Source organism: Crocodylus porosus, unplaced genomic scaffold, assembly GCF_001723895.1.
Source record: "Crocodylus porosus isolate Cpor-Errol unplaced genomic scaffold, CroPor_comp1, whole genome shotgun sequence".
In the NCBI taxonomy this organism is placed as follows: Eukaryota; Metazoa; Chordata; order Crocodylia; family Crocodylidae; genus Crocodylus; species Crocodylus porosus.
The window spans coordinates 104,835,536-104,846,908 of NW_017728943.1; the positions used below are offsets into that span (position 1 = coordinate 104,835,536).

An 11,373-nucleotide genomic window follows, 5' to 3' on the forward strand; every position below is an offset into this window, starting at 1 on the left:
CTGCCCATGTCCTTCCAGATCGATACCGACCCGTCCACCACGACTCTCTGGGTGCGACCCTCCAGCCAATTCTCCACCCACCGGACTGTGCAGTCATCCAAGTCACAGCCCCTTAACTTGTTGGTGGTGCCCTCCCTGTATGAGGTATTCAGGGAGTACTTGAGGGAGAACCTGCACAAAGCAGGGCTGCATTTCACCTCAGACATCTGGAGCAGCCAGGGTGGAGATCATGCCTACCTCTCCCTCTCAAGGCACTGGTATGATCAGTCAGGCCATTGCTGGACTCTCCTTCAAGCCAAGGTGATGGATGAGTCCTATATGGCAACAGAGATCATGGTAGCCATGAACTGCATGGTCCAGGGGTGGCTCACTGGGTGGTTCATGGTCACCAACAATGGGGCCAATATGGTCAACGTGGTCCATGATGCGAACTTTGTTGGCATCCACTGCGTGGCACACAAGCAGCACCTCATAGTCAAGGACGCCTTGGAGGAGGACAGGGCTGCTGGTGATGGCGCTGTCACTACCACCCAGCTCATTTCAAAATGCAGGAAGGTGGCGGGTTACTTCCACCACAGCATCAAGGAGGGCAAGATGCTGCAGGAGAAACAGGCAGAGCTGAGCATCCCACAGCACAAAATCATGCAGGATGTGGAGACTCAGTGGAACTCCACATACCTGATAGTGGAAAGGCTGGTGAAGCAACAAAAGGCCATCCATGAGATGGCCTTGCTCAGGGAGATTAGGATCAGCAGCCCCCTTAACAAAGTGAAGTGGTGGCTGCCAGATCTTGGTGGTCCTCTTGGCCTTCCTTGAGGCCACCAAGACTCTCAGTGCATTGGTGCCCTCCTTAGCCAGGTGATCCCCATAGTGAGGGAACTTCCACTGAAGGAGAACATCAAAAAATGGCTGGATCTGTTGCAATCCAGTACAGTCCACATGGCGGGCATGTGCGACCCGAGGGTGAAGCAGAGCATGTGCACTGACAGCACCAACATTCTCGATCACTGAACGGAAGTGCTGGTGAACAGAGTCAGGGAGGCAGAATGGTAGAGGTGAAGGGACAGGAAAGAGGCGGATCCACTTTCCCATGCCAGCATTCCAAGCACCAGCACCAGCACCAGCCAGTCTCCTCCACATCAGCCACTGCCAATGTGGGCCAAGGGCATGGGTTCAATGTTGAGGTTCAGATGCACCAGACCCAAGCCTCAGGCAGGTAGTGCCAAGGCTTTGGTGGCTACATATCTCACTGAGGACATGGAGCCACTGGACTGTGACCCCTTGGTCTATTGGGCAACCCACAGCCAGATGTGGCAGGATCTGGCCACATTGCCTGGGAACACCTGTCCTATTCATCAACCAATGTTCCAAGTGAGAGGGGATGTCGTAACACCCAACCACACCTCCTCAGATCCTGGTTTGGTGTAGCAGCTAGTGTTCTTGAAAATGAACCTCCTGCTGCTGGGGTTCCCCAAGCTCCACCTGCAGACAGAATGAGTGCCACGCTTCTCACCCCATCCACATCTATTTCCTTTTCTTCTTTTTTTTTAAAACCATTTAATGCTCCACTCTCAGAGCTGGAGGGGGCATTCACTGCATCACCAGCCAATAGGGGAAGAACATGTCCCCACTGAGCTCCCATGCCAAACCAAATCTAGAAATATAGGATGGGTCTTTGGGGAAGGAGGTGGCCCCAGGTCCTGGGCATGACCACTAAAACTGCACCCTGCCAGAGTCAGGAGGCCTGGTGGGACTGCCAGTGGTGCAGCAGCCCCAGGAAATGCCAGGACCAAGGATCTCCCTGGTGAAAGGTGGGTAGGTGGTGCTATAATCTCCAGCCACCAAATGCATGCACAGTCCTGGCTGGGGAAAGCCCAGACCCCTAAGATCTTTCAGAGGCCTGAGGCTTGTTGTTTGCAGTGGAGCTGTGAGGGTTAGAACAGGGGCTACCATCCCTGCAGTTTTCATCCCCCTGCACCTTAACACACACACAGTCACACATGTCACAAGTTTTGCTTGTCAGTGTCTTGAGGTGCAGTTTCCCAGAAACTCCTATACCTATCTCCTTGAAACTTGGCAGGCCTTGTGCCTTGAGAAGGGGCTACTATCCCTGATGCTTTCATCCAAATCTGCCTTAACACACACACAACACGAGTTTTGCTTTCAGCAGTTTGAGGTGCAGTTTCCCATAAATCCCTGCACCTATCTCCTTGAAACTTTGCAAGCTTCATGCACTCATGAGGAGCTACCGAGCTCTCGTGAGGGGCTGCCTGCACATTTTATCTAAATATGCGAAAAACTGACAAAGTTATAGGTATTTCAATTATTCTCCATTATAGTCTATAACCAAATCTCCGAACCTCTCTGAATCAGTGCCAAACCTTCCGAAGTCAATTTGGCCAAATCGATTCGGGACAGTGATCCAAATCTCTAAATTGAATCAGTCATCCAATTGGCTGAATCTGAATCCAAATTAAATAATTCCCTATTTGTACTGGCCTACTAGATAGACTGTTTAGATGAGCTGGATTCATCTGTTCAGAAACTGGAGCAGGGCCCCTGCAAATATTGGGCTAAATGTAATACAGCTTTTGATCATTTTTTCAGTAAGATGCAGTCCTTATGGTCCCCACACAAACCAGGTCTACTTCTCTTAGCTGTCCCCACCTGACTCACTTGCCACATCTTGATGTTAATAGCCAGTGAACAGGTCACTAAGAAAGAAAAACCTTTCTTACCCAGGCAAAGCACCTCTCACAGCCAAACCTTCTCCAGGTTTCCTTCTGTGTGCCTCTGGCTTTTTAACAGCCTATCCCTCACAATGCCCTCTGGGTTTTCTACCAATCCCCTTGGAACAATTACATCTACGGAGAGTGTCTACACGAGACACTTTACTGAACAGTAGAGCAGTTTACTGTGCAGTGAGTGTCCACATCTAAACGTTCAGGCACTTACTATGCAGTAATTAGATCTAATCGCAAGTAAATTTGCTACCTGAAAATGCAAGTAATGCAGCTGGGATGGAGCTGCCCCTGACTGGAGCTGCCCCTGACTGCTGCAGGAGGGCAGAACAGAACAGGAGCAGCCCCAGCCTGGGCTACTCCTGTCGGGCTCAATTTGTTCCTGATGGGAGCACATGGAGCACTTTAATGAGCTTTTAAAAATGCAGGCACATTAATTGCACATATAGACATGCCCACAGTATCTCTATTCTGGCTCCAGCCTTCTACTGCTGGAGCACCTCTGTACCTCTGTACCTGTTGGAAGCTTTTCCCTTATATCTCTGTGAGAGTGAAGCCTACATGCTGCCCCTCTTAAAAAGCCATTCCCCTTTCCCTTTTCTTTGTAATGGGGACTAGAAGGGACAAGCCATATTTAAACTGGAAGATAGCATCCAATATAAAGTATTCACGCTCAGGGTAAATATTTTATATAAGCATGTGCACTACTGGGACTTGCTTGACTTACGCCAGTTTACACTATTTGAGCTAAAGGTTAGCATTGGAAGAGCTCAAAAAAGTGTAAGTAGGGCAGAAATATAATTATGGCAGAGTCAGAATTAAAGCATCATGTTAAATCCTTCCAGCTTACCTTTAACCTTCCAGCAAAAAATCCCCTTTTTACCCACTAGTTATTCACCCTGAGTGGTTTCCCACTATCATTTAATTGAAATAAAATTATGGTCTGAACACAGGACTCTGATTTAGTACCACCTTGGTTTGAACAGTTGGTCTCATAGTGACTCTTACATCACCTCTGGCAAATCACACAGCTATCTAGATTTCTCTTCTGCATAAAGGGATAATAATGCCTATTTGACAGAGGTGCTGGTAGGATTAATTAGGTCATATTGTATAATAACTAATGTGCTGAACTTTCAAAGAGTTATATCATCAATAGGACATAAAAACTGATATCATGGCATAGGGGTCACAGTTTTTAAATGCTGTAGTCATTTTTAAGAAGTGCTTCTTAACAAGATCCAGGCTCAGTGAAGAGTAAAGCTGGACAAAAAAATGAAATTTCAATGCCACAGGAATTTCAGCTTTTGAACTTTTCAACTTTAGTGCCAGATCAGACCAAAAAATGGAAATATCTCAAAGGATGGAAATTCAGAAACCTTCCTATTTGGAAACTTCAGAATATTTATTCTTGATAATGCCATTTTGGTAAGGTAAAGATATCCAGGTTCGAAAAATGTCAAATCACTATTGTTGTTGTTGCTGTAGCACCTAGATACCCTTTGCATGGGCCAGGACCCCATTCTGCTAGTCAGTGTGCAAACACAGAACAAAAAGATGGCCCCTATCTGGGAAAGCTTTCCAAGTAAGTTTAAACAAGAGACAATAGATGGATACAGGCAGACAGGCAAGTGCAAGAATGTAATGTTATATTAATATTAATAAGATAAATGTTGTCAAGAAACATAATACGTTGACAAAACTTCATTTTCTGATGGAAGACTGTTAAGCTCATCCTTTTCTACCATTCTTTATGTGCAGCATGATGCCTGTACACAAGATACTGTTTGCACTTTATAAAAGTTCAGATGTTGCTTGCCTTACTTGCCCAGATGCTCCCATTTACCATAATGAGGCTATTCTGGTAAATGAAATTAACAGGGTTCAGTTCACTCTTTCTCTTCCCACTGGGCAGTGAGAGAATATTTCACAGTTACTAATCCAAAAGATGTCTAGTAAGTTTTGTATACCTTAGTGCAGTTCTCAGTCTTTTTGGACTCAAGGCACCCATCATTGGACTCAGGGCACACCTGCATAACTTTTGTGAATTGGGTGGCACCCAGTTTCAAAAAACTAATTTATATTATCACAGTGATTACCTCCTTGCAGAGAGGCCCCGAAATGGAGGTGAGGGATTGGCCAGGCAGGGACAAGCCTGAGCCTGTGCTTATCTGCTTATTTCCTCACACCTCATGGTACCACTGGAAGGACCTGGAGGCACCCTGGTTAATAATCACTGCCTTAAAGAGAAGTTTTCTTGCAAAAAGGAACCCACCAAGAGGATATAAGCTCACACACTTCCACCAAGCTGAAGCTGTGACATCTTAACATGCTAAATGTCCTAGGCTACTTGTTAATAGACTGTATTGCCTTAATAACCTCTGCAGTACAAGTATGCATCCATTACCTATGCAGACCTCCAGCTCAAAAAAAGAAACATGCACACCCCTCCCTTATCAGCACATTATAAACCCTTAACATGAGAAATTCCTCTTTTTTTCCATCCTCTCCCTAGAAATTATTAAATTAATTGACCTATCTTTAACAAAGGAATTTCATTCCTACACTTGCTTTCCCCTAACTTAAAAACACATGGAAATAAATTGAAAGACACCCACTAACTTCAGTAAGCCTTTAGACCTGAGCTCAACAAATACTAAAGCACATGGCTAACTTTAAGCACACAAGTAATTGCATTGGCTTCCAAGGAACTACTTACACACTAAAAGTCAAGTGAGTTCATAAGTACCTGGCTGAACTACAGCAGAACTCTCTATCCACCGTGCCCCAGGAACTTTTGCCATGTTTAAACTTGGCGGTGATCTCAATGAAATGGCCTCACTTTTCTCTCTCAGATTCATGACATTCCAAAAACCAACTTATATGTGTTTTGCTAAACCTGAGCCTGAAGTTTGAGCTCTCTAGGGAACAGGAAATGTTTGGGGGGTTTTTCTTTACAGAAATTCAGTATTATTCAGTGGTATTCACCATGCAGGCAAAGGCCCTTTTTAGGACCCTCAGACTTCAGTCAGAGAAAGCACATTACTTAGGGACTCTTTGATACCAGAGGAGAAGATGGCCCTGGCACTTGTATCCACTGAAGCAGAAATTATCCCACTATTTTTGATCCACTTAATCTAAGAAATATTAAATGCAAGTTGTGGAAAAGTTACTGGGCATGCAGAACGCTGTCTTTCTTTCACTGAGCCATACTCCCAGCCTCATGGAAGGAAGAAACAAATGAATGAACACACTTATGAACATATGCAATGTGCAAATGAATGTTAAAAGTTTTAGAGGTAATTCTTCAGATATCAGTAGAATGAATTAAAAGCAACATAGTCCACAAGCCCAACTCTCTTCTCATTTATATCAGTTTTACACTTAGCTAACTTTCCAAATTTCCATTGATTTTTTTGCTTATTTACATTGGAAGAAATGACAGGAGAATAATGTCCCAGGAATAGAAGAAAGCAAAGATGAAAAACTGTTGGACCAACTTGAAAACATGACATACAGGGCACATCTACACATTCATCAATGTGCAGTAGTTACTGTCCATTTAGTTAAGTTATTACTTAATGAAATACTAACTAAATGTGCAGTAACTATATTTACCATGCAGGAGCACCAGCACACTGTTTTTCAGTGACACTTACTGAGCATTAAGCCTCATACTACTGCTCAGTAGCATGTTAGCACAGCTTTTGCCCGGCAGACTACTGTGCAGTATTAAGCTACTGCACATTAAGCATCTTGTGAACATACACCCGAAGAGTAGTAGAGGTCTGTAACAAGTACAGCTCAGCATCTTTTCAAAATGATTCAGAGGGTAATTTTTTTCCCAGAAAAGAAGACATTCCGACATTAGCAAAAATTGTAAGTCTTCTTTTAATCAATAGGTAAAGATTGATTATTTGGGAATAATAGCAGGTCTTGAAGTTGGTTATTATAAGCACTGAAATTTAAATAAGATATACAAAGAAACAGAATAGTAGCTTGAATATGTGAACATGGTCACTTTTGCTGAGAACTTGTTGAAGACCTAATACTGATTTGGGAGGTGTGCCTAATATAATACTGCAGTGCTCTGTATCTGTTTTAATTTAATATTAATGACCTGGAAAAGGATTTAAAGGATACTTTAATGAAATCTGTGAGTGATATAAGATCGGGATGTTTTATAAACAGTAACAAGGACAGAGCAAGAATGTGGAGAGGCCTAGGTAGATCAGAAACGTAGGGGAAAATTAGATTCACCTTGAAAAAATTCAAGCTAGAATCAAAGCAGGGTAATGTGGAAAGCTATAAGATGGAAGAGACTTTTGCATACCAGCAGACAATCAGATGTGAATTTCTGTTGTGGCACAGAAGCAAAAAACCAAAAAAGATAAGTAAAAAGCCTAGTCCAATTTCAGGCTGCATGTAAGACAACACAGGGCAGACTGTATTTGGTTCTGCACACCTGATTTCAGGAAGATATTGGCCAACATTCTGTTGCTAGCTCTGTTGAAGATCTCTTGTGGGACCTTGAGAAATTCAGTTTCTTTATGTTTCAGTTTCCTCCTTGGTAAAATAGGGATGACAATACTTACTTAGAACTTCGACTGGAAGTGCAACATGGCATTACTTTTTCTTGGTTTCCCTTTCCTGTGTGACAAACTTACCTGATGGAGCTCCAACATGTCCTGGGCCCCAAGAATTCTCACTTCTGATTGGTGGAGCCAATCCTGCACCCTCCTCCAGCCAGCTCCAGTATGGGGCCAGGGCAAATCAGCTGGTGTGGGGACCCACCACCATGATCCCAGGACAGGGGAGGATCCCCGCACCAGCTGATCTGCCCCAGGTCCTGCACCTTCCTCCAACCAGCTCAGGTACAGGGCCAGGGCAGATCAGCTGGTGAGGGTCCCCATACTAACTGATCTGCCCTTTGTCCTGCACCTTCCTCCAGCCAGCTCTAGTACAGGGCTAGGGCAGATCAGCTGCTGCAGGGACCCGGTGCCATGATCCCAGGGTGGGGAAGCACATGTCAGCCCTCCATCCAGCGCCGTCCACCTCCAAGTTAGGCTGCAGTGGGAAAATCAAGTGCTGGAAGGTGGAGAGGGGCATGCCAGTGAAGGGATGACTAGTGGGTGCTGGTGACCATTCCCCCATATGCAAAGCTGTTCCAAAAAGCTTAGGAGCTGGCTGCAGGGAGTGCCTCCAGGCTGCTGCACTTTCTCCTGACCAAAGACCTTTCTATGCATTTTAAAGAAACAATTCTCTTGTTCTGGGGGGACAGAAGGTAAATATTGCAGTGTGTGTGGTGGATCCCAGCTGGGGCGGCACTGTGCTGCTTTGTCCAAAAGGGAAGTGCAGTTTCAGCTGCTTTGAAGGTGCCCCTGGAGCATGGGCGTTGCCAGGGCTCTGCAGGAAATGATGGATGAATCTCTTCCCACACCCCAAGCCCATGCACTCTTTCCATTCCCATGGCTTGGCAGACATAGGAACAACCTAGCCTGGCTCACACTGAGTTCATTTGATGAATGTGGAGTAATCAAGGTGCCCGGTGCTGGATGATGTGTGCATCATCCTGCACAGGAGCTTGCTTTGCATCTCAGCTTACCCCTGTTCTTGCTGCAAGCCCCTGGGACAAGCATGACCCAATCTGCCCTGGCCCCATACTGGAGCTGGCTGAAGGAGGGTCTGGGGCCCAGGCCAGATCAGCTGGTGTAGGGACTCTCCTCTACCCTAAGATCAGGGTAGCGGGTCCCTGCACCAGCTGATATGCCCTGGCCCTGTGCCGCTGGCCCCAGGCAGCAGCACCCATCTCCTGTCAGCTGACAGGCGGATTGGGGGCCTGCCAGCAACCCGAGGAGGGCTGTGGGGGCTGTGCCAGACTCCTCCTGGGGACGCGAGCCCCCAATCCGCCTGCCAGGTGCAAGCCCCCAATCTGCCTGCCAGGTGACAGGAGCTGGGTGCTGCTGCCTGGGACTGGTGGCAGCACTGATCTTCCCACACCTGGTCCCAGGCAGCAGCACATGGCTTCTCTCATCTGGCAGGAAGATCGGGGGCTTGCACCCCTGGGAGGACTCCGGCACAGCCCTTGCAGCCCTCCCCAGGGTGCTGGCAAGCCCCCGATCTGCCTGCCTGCTGCATTTGATGTTTCCCCATAATAACTATGGACAAAACATCGAAACAGCATTGAAACAGCAAAACAGTTTCAACTAAATGAAACGGAACAGTGGTTTCAAAATGAAACAAAACTTGAAATGAAACACTGTTCCATCTAAGTGTCGAAACTGAAGCCAAATCAGAACGGTGCTGTTTCGCACAGCCCTAGTAGCATTGTGTCGTGCTTCATGCCATGTGACACCACTGCGCAGTTGTAATAAGCTACTGCGCACTCAGTGTCTCCTGTAGATACAGCCCTTGTCCTCTAATTCTATGTATATCGATGTAGTGTAGAAGTATGTGTTTATGATCTCTGGGTATATATATGTGTATCTTTTGCATTAACTGAAATAAAGGCATTTAGATATGAAGATTAAGGCTGAAAAGTGTGAACGGGCAACAGACAGGAATGAACAGTAATGATGAATGCTAGATAAGTCATAGTTGTGTAGGAAACCTCACCCGTGTTTGTGCTTAGGAGTGCTGCAGAAGAATCAAACTGTGAAAAATAAATAGAAATAATCACAAAAACCAGATGGACAGCTCCTAATCCTCACTAGCCTAAGGCAGGATTTTTTTAGAAGAGTCCCCTTTCCAAACACTGCTATCAACCAAAATCTGTTTTTCTAACAGATGCTGTAGTTGTCAGCTATGTTCCAATCCCCTTGCTCCCTGTTCATTACCCTATAAGCTTCAGTCAAAAAGTCACTGTTTTCAATTCAAATCAAATTCCCTGAACTCTGACAAGAGATCATGTCACCAGGTCTTTTTATTTTTTTCTTCTGTCTAATCCTTAGGACATCAGCCCTTCAAGAAGAATGTTTTCTAAGGCAACTGCTCTGCCAATCAGATATCATGCTCAAAGAAGGTTAGTTTACTCACAGTCACTCCACGTAAGGGTGAATTATGCTGCTCATTCACTGTCAAAGCTTTGTTAACAAAGATTTATGGCCATCTAGCAATGTTTTTTGCCTTTCCACTGTATGAAGCAGGGTGGCTCTGTTTATGCCTCTGAAAATTATGTCCCCACACTGTACCCCAAGACAACTCTAACTCAGTTCCCTCTTGAACTATTCTCTAACCCTTCTGTGTCGGACGTCATAAGCCTGCAATCTTCTTGAGTATGTGAGAAGTATGCAAAATGAGTGTGGGGAAAGATCTTGGGCCTTGATTTCACTAAGATAAAAACTGATGGCTGGGTTAAGTTTGTCAAACATGAGCTAGATCTATGCTTACCCATTTTGGCTCCTCTAGATAACCCGCTACCAGCTTTGCTAGAAGCTAACAGCTGTTCATCCTTGTCCTGAAGATCCCTTCTAGGACGTCACCTTTGGCTGCCCCTGACCAAGACATGCAATGCAGTGTAACGAGAGCCAACAGATGGCTAGAGCTCCCCCACAGAGCAAGAGTAAAGCACAGAGAACAGAGGGGTTGCTGCAGCAGTGTGTGAATGTTAGGGCACGCAGGGAACTCTGCTGGGCCCTGGAAGATGTTCCAGAGAGTGCAAGGATAGGCTAAAGTGCTCACACCTTTACAAGTGCCTGGTGCCGCAAATGTTCACAATATTTGCTAACCATTTTTTCTACAACATGGTAGTGTTACAGTGATGTTGTCACCCAAAGACTCCTTTCCACAACATGTCATTTGGATGAAAAAAAGAGGCTGAATTTTAAAATATTACCCCAAAATTTACCAATTTACTCATATCTGCCTGATGTCCATGTGTGGGCTTCTGAAACAAATTGATTTTTTCCCCCTCAACTCAAAAGTTCAGTACAAATTGGACTGTGACTAAGATCAGTCCTGTAACAACTGACTTATATAAACACAAAATAGAGGAAGTTGGTTTTGTGGTTAAGAAACTGATGTGTGACTCAGGTGATTTAAGTTGACTTCCAAGTTTTACCACAAATATCCCAAGTGACCTTGGATAAGTTGTTTAATGTCTCTGTGCTTCAAATGCCTCGCTGTAAAATGGGGCTAATAATGCCTCCCTGTCTGCCAGTGATTTATGAGGTTCCTATATGCTACGGCAATTGGAAGAGAATAGTTATATATAAAAGAACCTATATAGACTAGAAATGGTCAGAAAACTGTTGACAATCTTTTATCAGAAGGTGCCATTTGGATAAAATTCACAGAAATGTACCTCTCTTGATGAAATTTTCAACCTGAAGGCTCATTTCAATTCAATTTCATTTAGAAGGTCTTGTGTTGGTCCCAACATAAATGAAAGAAAAATTTCCAAACTTTGGTGTTTCCACAGAACAGAATTTAATGTGCCCTTCTATGGCCAGCTCAAAGATAAAACATAAAAGAGAGTGAACCTTTTTTTAGTAAAGAAGCCACTCTCAGAACTAAGTGAGCTTAGGCAGCACCCACGTAAGCCAGGTGGCCAAAGCTACAGCTGCATGAAACTGTGAGCAATAAGGGATGATCTTGTTCAGACCCCCTTGTACATGAATATTATGATTCATTC

The 11,373-nt window shown here is 44.9% G+C and overlaps 1 long non-coding RNA gene across 1 annotated transcript in view; it reads right to left on the reverse strand.

Moving 5' to 3' along the window:
• Window positions 1-6,015, reverse strand: part of LOC109320038 — a 19,412-nt gene extending 13,397 nt beyond the window's left edge. Inside the window, exon 1 of the long non-coding RNA XR_002103704.1 lies at window positions 6,004-6,015. This is a non-coding gene — a long non-coding RNA (uncharacterized LOC109320038). The remainder of the gene's footprint in view (window positions 1-6,003) is intronic.
• Window positions 6,016-11,373: the final 5,358 nt, after the last annotated feature.